The sequence below is a fragment of the Alosa alosa genome, chromosome 22 (genome assembly GCF_017589495.1).
Source record: "Alosa alosa isolate M-15738 ecotype Scorff River chromosome 22, AALO_Geno_1.1, whole genome shotgun sequence".
NCBI lineage: Eukaryota > Metazoa > Chordata > Actinopteri > Clupeiformes > Clupeidae > Alosa > Alosa alosa.
In genome coordinates, this window is record NC_063210.1 from 18,210,285 (window position 1) to 18,219,812 (window position 9,528).

A 9,528-nucleotide genomic window follows, 5' to 3' on the forward strand; every position below is an offset into this window, starting at 1 on the left:
AAAGACTTTAAGATGAACATGAAGCAGGCTTGCCATGGCAGAAATAATGATAGCCAGCCTTCAATGTCCTCTTTTGTCACTTCTCCAAGCATACACCTGAGAGCGAGGCAAGCCCTCACAGAGAAATGCGTTGAGTTTTGCTGCAGGGACATCATTTTACGTTGTAAGTGGCTTACGTTTCTTCATTTGGATTCATTTGCAATCCATTCCATTCTGAATAAACAAACACAGTTTAGCTGCTACATTCTTCATCCTCCGTTGCATTATTCATTAATATAATTCTAAACGGATTTCTGTAGCTCAAACAGCTCGGAATTGTAGTTGAGAACGTCAGTTATAATGGCCCACGTATTTAAAAAATGTCGGGTTTAAATCGGGCTCTGGCTCATAATTACAGTTAATGTGTCGGGCCGGGTCGGGCTCGGGCACAATGTGCACGGGCTCTGGTAGGGTCGGGCTTGATTGTTTGGGCCCGATCTAAGCTCTAACTACTACTACTACTATACACCCACAAACACACATTCAAGCAGCCACACATATAAACAAACACACACACACACTGCACACATACACATTCAAGCAGCCACACATATAAACACATACACACACACACACACTCACTACACACATACACATTCAAGCAGCCACACATATAAACACATACACACACACACACTCACTACACACATACACATTCAAGCAGCCACACATATAAACACACACACAGACACACACACACACATACACGTTCAAGCAGACACACAAACACACACACACACACACACAACATTTGTCTTCTCTCCCTCTCTCCATTATTCAACAGTCCTGGTGAGTGACATGGCAGTGGGCATCACAGAGTGTCTCCATCAGTGGACTCTTCCTCCTCCCCTTCCTCCTCCTCTTCCTCCCCTCCGCACTCCTCTGCTGCAGCTACAGGAAGTCATTGGGACGAGTAGAGCAGGAGGGATTCTAATCGATGGAGGCAGCCATCCCTCATCCCAATAGGACACCAAACAGTAGCCAATCAAAGTAATGATGGCTGGGACAGGACTGATTACACACACACACACACACAAATACACACGCACTCACACACACTCAGACAAATACACAGGCACATGCACACACACATATACACAAATACACATGCACACACACACACGCACACACACATACACAAATACACACGCACACACACACACACACACACACAAATACACACACTCAAACAAATACACAGGCACACGCACACACACATATACACAAATACACATGCACACACACACACATACACAAATACACACGCACGCACACACACACCCGCACACACAAATTAGCAAGTTGTGGAATTTCCTGTGTGCATGCTTTGACGGTAATAACATTTGCAAGTTTCCCCATCAGTGAAAACGAGGGTGTAGTGAGAGAGGGAACGATTTGAGATGTGAGTTAACTGAATGAGGAAGAGATTTAGTGAACGAGGGAGAGGTTTGAGACATGTGTTTAGTGAATGAGGGAGAGGAAGATGGGAGTTTAGGGAAAGGGGAGAGAGATTTGATGTGACGTGAGTTTAATGAATGGAGAGAGCAATTTGAGATGTTGAGAGTTTGGTGAATGGGGGAGACATTTGAGATTTTGAGAGTTTAGAGAACGAGAGAGGGATTTTTGGACATCCTCTGGGCACGCTCATGCGTCTCTCTTCACTAGCTCTCCACCTCATTTCCCTCCCCCCCCTTATCATTCATCAGCGCTTGTTCTCACCCAGACTGACAGATCACAGAGAAACATCAAGAACTCTGTGATCTTCTAAAGTATCCCCTTTATGAACTCAAGGAGTGTGTGTTTGAGTGTGTGTGTGTGTGTGTGTGTTTGAGTTTATGTGTGTGTGTGTGTGTTTGTCTGGTGGGGGGGCAATCAATAACAAACTGGCAGGCGTCCCAGCATTGCTTCTGCTATTGAGCGGAATGTAAATACACACCAGGGAGCGACGAGGGAGGGGTTGTGAGAGGACGGAGGGAGGTGTGTGTGTGTGTGTGTGTCGTTCTCATTTACCTAAAACGACCTTCTCACATCATCTCAGCTCATTGGGCCTCATTACACCCATCGATCTCCTGATCCACTGGACTGATCTCAGACGCGACGTTATTTACATACCTGTCAGCCCTTATAGTCATTACTCACTCTGCTCCTCTTAAGGATGCGCTCACTCTACACCCCATATGGATTCAGTTTTGCCAAAGAGTGTTCGGGCACACTCCTCTCCTCTGCGAGGCTCCGGAAGCTCAATGTTGATTGGCTGAGATTGTTTATGGTTTGGCTTGAACCACTGTACTATGCTTGTTTGCAATTTGCATGATCAGAACTGTCTACAAATAATTTAGATTGAGCATTGGTCTGGGAAACCTTTGCTCACTTCCTGATATCCGAGAGGCGTAATCAGTAGTCAAGTTAAACATAAAATTGCTACATCAAACTCTCAGCAAACACATCACTCTTACACGCAAATGTTTTAAATGCAATTGTATAATCAATTCAAAGGAAATAGTTTTGGTCATTGGGAAATGAGTTTCAATGAGAAGTAGCCAGACTGTTCTGCAAATTCAAATGCGTGCAGATTCAGAACCCATGGCTAACCCTAGTGCCTTCTAGGCAGCGCTGCCTTAAAGACAACGTTGGGGGCATAAAACACCAAGAAACGCAGATTCATCTGGGTTCACCCAGGCTAACACTACACCTTTCTGAAGGCAGTAAATATTGTGAAAGGCAAAATTAAGACACAAGGGCTGAAGCCAAAAAGATGATGTACAGACTGGCAATACTGAGAATGAGTTAAGACCATCTCTTCGTCTCCTTGTTTGTCCTTTCCACTTACACTTTTCCAGTAAATGTTGCATCATCTTTTTGGCATTAGCCCTTGTGTGCAATGTCACTTTTGAGGAGCACCACTGGGCCATTTCAGAAAAAAATGACCACCACCAACAACATTTCTACAACAACAACAACTTCTACTAGACGTTTCTGAAAATGATGGAGCAGGAGTTCTTGTACCAACCTAGTACAAATGACACGGTCCCTTTGATCCAACGTGTTCATGTATTTGTCTACTTCTATCAGTATAATAGCTAATAGTATAATATAAAAGTCAGCCTTCAATTCTTGGTGCCTTCAGGCCTGCTGCTTTAACCAGGAGTGGGGTTCGAACCCAAGAGGACAGTTGTCCATTGGATCTTAAGTCCAATGCCTTAACCACTAGGCCATCCTGGTACAGAAAATTGTTAATATAATAATAAAAAGTCCTTGTAAAAGTTTCCACTGAATTTTAATAAACCACAGAGCTATATTCTTTTGTATCGCATCTCATAACATATGATGACCTCACGGATGGATAATTGGATGAATTTACTAGGAAATGATCACAGGGTTCTACCCAAAGTTCTGGATGTTCTCTTTTTTAAAGTTAAGTTGTTTGATGGCTACATATATGGCTGTGATGGTGACCCATGAGTGGTGTTGGAAACCAAGTCAAAAGTCTTGATTACCCTGAAGATGTATTAAACAGGTATCATTTACCAGGAGTGGGGTTCGAACACACGAGAACATCAGTCCATTAGAACTTAAGTCCAAACACTTTAACCACTTGGCCATCTTGGTATAAATGAGACAAAGGAGATCAGAATCAGATATGATTGAAAGGCAGCTTTAACTTTGGAAGTAGGTGGATGCATAATTGTTGCAAGGTTGAGTAGGGTGAATTGTATTAAGATAAAGAGCTAAAGAGCAATCATTTACCAGGAGTGGGGTTCGAACCCACGAGGACATCAGTCCATTGGATCTTAAGTCCAACGCCTTAACCACTCGGCCATCCTGGTATAGAAGATACTGTCCATTCTCACACTTATGATGACAAATGATGGTAGCTATCTGCGTGTATGTGTGAGTGAGTGTGTGTGTGAGAGTGTGTGTAGATTTTGGGGTCCTAGACTTTGATGAAAGTCCTCTTTTGTGTATGAAGGGAGCTCTTCTTTGAGGTTTGAGAGAGAAAAGAGTCACCCCTACCACCCTCACCCCCCTTCACACAAAAACTCTCACACTCTCTTTCACACACACACACACACACACACACAGACACACACACACACACAATGACACTAATGATGCTCTAAATGTAATAAATGAAGTTCAGAAGCAGTTCTTATTGGTCCTCTCTGCCCCACTCAGTGCCCAGAGGGGGCCCCTGATCCACAGCTGAGGCCCCCCCCCCCCCCCTGCAGCCTCCGCTGGCCCAGGGACCCCACCTCCCTCTGCCCACCAGTGACTGCTGCTGACAAATGACAGGCAGGTGTGTCTTGTCTGTGTGTGTGTGTGTGTGGGTTGTTTCATCATGGCCTCGGGTCTGCAATGGGCCTCTGGAGTGTGTGTATGTGTGTGTGTGTGTGTGGCAAGACTGCTTCTGGGCTCTGGTAGGTCGTTTCTTCTTAGCCTGGGGTCTGCAATGGGCCTCTGGAGTGTGTGTATGTTTGTGTGTGTGTGTGTGTGTGTGTGGCAGGCCTGGGGTCTGCAATGGGCCTCTGCTGCATGTGTATAGAGTGTGTATGTGTGTGTGTGTGCATTTATATGTGTGTGTGTGTGTGTAGAACTTGTTTGGGCCCTAGTGGGTCATTTGTGCATGGCCAGGGGGAACTACAGAAGGCCTCTGGTATGAGTGTGTGTGTGAGAGAGAGTGTGTGTGAGAGAGAGAAAGTGAATGCAGTAGGCCTCTGGTATGAGTGTGTGTGTGAGAGAGTGTGTGTGTGAGAGAGAGAGAAAGTGAATGCAGTAGGCCTCTGGTGGCCCATCAGCTCAGCTCTTTGTATGCTAATGAAGGCTGTTTATGAAGCTGTCAGTCAGGGCCATTTGTAATGGCATGCCACACCCCAGCAAGGTGTGTGTGCGCCGTACGTGTGTGTGTGTGTGCCGTGCGTATGTGCTTTCTGGGTTGTTCACTGCTGTCTTCTGCTGTTTTCTTTCTCTCTGATTTTTCTCTTTCTAAAACCATCTCTGGTTCGTGTCGTGCCTAACAACTGTTCTAAAGTCACTGGAACCTATGAACCCTGGGGGTCACTGCTTAACTCTGTCTTTCTTTGGATCTCCAAAGCTTCAGTTACACTATCCAGAATCACAATGCTCTCCTCTCCCAGTCATTCTCTCTCGCTATGTCTGTCACCAGCGAGTATAGTTGATATAGTATAGTTTAGCATAGTATACGTGTAGTTTTGTGATAGAACAATGGTCTTGTGATAGGATAATAACGAATCAGGGACGGAAATTTCCCTGTCTACATTAAAAACCAGAAGTTTTCAAATGGAAATGGGACCGACAGCGTTTCCAAATCGTTGTGTCATGGGCTTGAAACCACAGGAATAGTGTAGATGAGAGGCGTAATCATAACAAAAGTGTCCCTGATCCAAACAAATCCAGAATAATGTAGACATGCCCAGAGCCTTTCCATGAGCTGCAGCTTCCAGCTGTTCCTCTCAGACTCACAGCATGGATCCCTGACCCTGGCACTAATGGCAGTTCACTTGTCCCAAATGTGTGTGATGAAGAGGTCTTCAGAGGAACCCATGTACACATTTACACATGTGGATATAAAAACACACACACACACACTCACGCAAAGACACACACATGCATGCATGCATGACATAAGCCTGACCATAATGCAGAAGCCTATAGAGAAACACACATACACAAACACACCCACACAAAGCAGTCAAAGATGAGTGAAGACACACACTACTCCTACCAGCCAGAAGGAGAGCTATACACCACAGAAAACATCCCAGAGCAGAGCTCACAGGATTACATTTGCAATGTATAATATATATATATATATATATATATATATATATATATATATATATATATATATATATATATATATATATATAAAAAAATACAAACAACATTTATTTTTTATTTATTTGTTTAGCTACTGGCACATCTATCCTCTAATCCTCCTTGCAACTAATGCACACTAATTGGAACACTGGCACCATTCTTTGAAATGCTCAACCTTCATTTATTTTAAACAGTGACATTCAACACATTGGCAAATCTTACAGCAAGGCTTAGAACTGTTTCATTAGTGCAGTTGATGAGCCATTATATGCGAGCATTACATCACTTATTTCAGACCAATTACTCCAAATGTATTATGATCAAAAGCATTTTCAGAAGAGATTAAATTCCAAAAATCTCTTTTGAGTCAAAACTCAACTTTGACGTTTAGTGAAACTATTATATACTGTAGTTCAACTGTCAAGACTGTAAACCACTTTGATGCCTTCATAACAGACAGCTCCACTGACAACTTCAATATCAAAGGAATACAAATAACTATTTAAACCAATTTTATAGCCATTGCCACTCATCGATGAAAAGACTTGAGTTGTTTAACACTAAGTTTGTTTGTGAACCTCTTGCCATCTGTTTGCTATAGGTTTTCAAACTCCAGCAAAATGCCAGTATATTCATTGCCATTGTGGTACCCCCATCATTCCGAATAATAAAGAAAGAGCTTAGCTTAAAGCATGCGAATGGAAGAGTGGCATTCAAGTGTTTCAGCACAAGACCGCGGCGATAAAGAAGCGAGGGGTCAATGAGATGCAAATGTGGCAGAGGCAAAGAAAAGAAACAGATCCTCTCTCTCTCTCTTTCTCTCAGTGAGGGGCACAGGTGTCCTAATCTGTAACGACCTCTGACGCTTGGAACAACTTTCACTTTTTTTTTTCTTTTTCTTGGGCGTGGAGAAAGGGGTGGAGAGGAGGAGAGGAGAGGAGGAGAGGAGAGGAGGAGAGGCAGAGGGAACAGAAGACAGGGGAAGGAGGAGAGACAATGAAGCAAAGCAAAGGTCTCTTTAGAAAGTCACACAAAGTCAGCTATTAACTGGCCATTACTTGCTGTAAAAAAATAGATTGTCTGAAGCAGAGGAGAGGGGTGGAGGAGAGGGCATGGAGGGAAAAAAGAGAAAGATAGTGGGAGAAAGAGGAGGGAGAGAAAGAGAGGGATTGGCAGTGGGTGTGGAAGAAGGATGCCAATTCATTTCAATAGAATCTCTTCAGATGACATTCTCTCTCTCCCTCTCTTTCTTGCTCACTGTCTTTCACTTCCACCACAGGACTGTACCTCAATTAGTCTGCCTGCCAGAAGCAGGAAGGAACAATCCAATGGCTTCTCATTAAAAGATGAAAGGCCCATTCTCTGACCGCTCATAGTTCCCGGTGTGAACCCGAAGGGTTCCTTTCAGTGCAAAAGTGACTTAGGAAGGTGGGGGAGGGCAGGGCACTGGTGTGTGTGTGAGTGTGTGTGTATGTGTGTGTGTGTGGTGGTGGTGGTGGTGGGGGGGGTTCTGGGCATGGCATTGGGCAATGGAAAGACAATAGCACCAATCGCGGTGGCCTTCGAATCCCTCGGGCTGGCTAAATTGTGAGCAGGACAGAGGATAATGGGAGATTGATTGGAGCTAATGGACTCATTCTTTGGCTAATGTGATTCTTCGGAGGGTCCATTCTTTTGTTCTTCGTCTTCCTCCTCTCCACCTCTCCGTTCAAAGGATGAAGATGAAGAGTGGGAGAGAGAGAGAAAGAGAGAGGGAGTGAGAATTACAGCCTGAGAGAGAAAATGAGAGACAGGGTGAAGGGCAGAATTAGAGAGAGGGACAGAGAGAAGCAGCTACATTTGAAATGATGCATTTGAAATGAATGTTTATTATGGGTCTAAACGTTAGAGTGGTCAGCTCGTCACGATGGCTAAAGAACCTTAAGACAACCTTAATCAGTTTGAATGGCAGAGTTCCATTTGAATAGCCTGGGTGAACCTATATGAACCTGTTAGCAAATTCATTTGAATTTGCTCTGCAGGTCCGTCTGGGAAGGAGCCAGTTGATGCCCATTTCCGAACCCCATTTCCCATTTTGCTGCTTCCACAGGCGTAACCAGAAGTGAAATTAAACTTAAATTGATCTCTTACCAAATTGTTTCAGACGTCCAGCAAACACATCTTTCTTGTAAATGAAGTTTTAAATGCAGTTGTTTCCTCAATTTCAAAGACAAATACACATTCCTGGGTTTTTGGTAATTCAGAAACCGACGTCAATGGGCTCCTTTCCAGACCAACTTACAGAGCAAATTCAAATTTGCTAATTTGTCACCCAGTTTACCCAGGCTATTTGAATGAAATATCTAACCTTATTATCTTGCGGACATCTTCAATTAAACTTGAATCATTGTCAAGAAAAAGGAAATAAAGCCTCAGAATGATGGTGCAGCTTTGTTGATTGGTCAGTTTATAAACACATGCTAGCAATTACCACTGGTTAAGAGATAGTTCATTAGAGAGATTAAACCTTGTAGGCATAGTTAGGATAGTTCATAGCAAAGATGACAAACCTTCACAGAGTTCAAATGAGAGAGACCTGAGAGAGAGTGAGTGTGTGTGTGTGTGTGGGAGAGAAAGAAAAAGAGATAGTTGAAATAGAGAGGAGGTAGAGGAGAGAAAGAGAGATATTAAAAAATGGAGAAAAAGGAATAAAAAAACCCTCATCCTCCATTGGTCTCAAACTCATCAACCTTTTCCCAGGCTTGGCTACATTGCCTCCCAAATGCCAATGCTGCCTTGCCTCCCTGCCATCCCGGTCTCTCTCTGTCTGAGAGCTAACAGATGTCTGAATGGCCCATGTGGCATTTCCCCTCGATGGGCAAACGAGTAAAATATGGAGTGGCTTCCGAACGTTAACTCGGACTGTCATTACGCCCTCAAACCGCCCCACCTTTCCAGTCAGACGACAGCCAGCGCTGGTGCGGTCCTGGGCCAGATCGGTTCCCGGTTCTGCCGGATCTGAGCCACAGGCGGGCCAGATGTGTTTTCAGCGTCGTCAGGAGTCTTGGCAGGGCTCTGCCTCTCATTCTGCCGATGAAGGTACTTATGAGTACATGGAATCCAAGGCACCTTTGCCAGAGGCGGGCGCAGGCGTGCCAGTCCAAACAGGGGAGGCTTGGCACACTCGGGGAAAAAGAGAGGCATCTGCGGGCACTTATCAGAAATAAGAGGGTGCGTTTAAAAAAAAAAAAAAAACGACAGTTTTATGGCTGTTATTTCTGGGGAGTGAATAAAAAAAATGGAAGAAAAAGCTACGAGATAAAAATAATAACGACAACAACAACAACAACAACAAAAGCTTTGCAGAGGGGCTTTACATTCCACCAACATCACAACAACCTTGACACACCAAACACCACACTTGTGTCAACAATAATCAAAAGTGTTTCCCACCAAGATTATGTGTCTTTTTACAATGTCTCTGCAGTTTTTTTAAAAAAAAAAAAGGTTTTGAAAACTGTTACATTCCATAAGCAAATATATATTTGAATAGATCACTGTGATCAGAAGCAGAGTTTGGGCTAAGTAGATGCAAAAGAAGCCAGCGGGGATGTTTTTGTATGGGTTAAAAATATACAAATGTTCAGACATGTCAAACTATCTCTAAGGTGC

The 9,528-nt window shown here is 43.8% G+C and overlaps 1 non-coding gene across 1 annotated transcript; it reads right to left on the minus strand.

Moving 5' to 3' along the window:
- Positions 1–3,783: 3,783 nt before the first annotated feature.
- On the minus strand, positions 3,784–3,866 carry trnal-uaa. Its single transcript has one exon. It is a non-coding gene; the product is annotated as a tRNA-Leu (tRNA).
- Between the last annotated feature and the right edge of the window lie 5,662 nt (positions 3,867–9,528).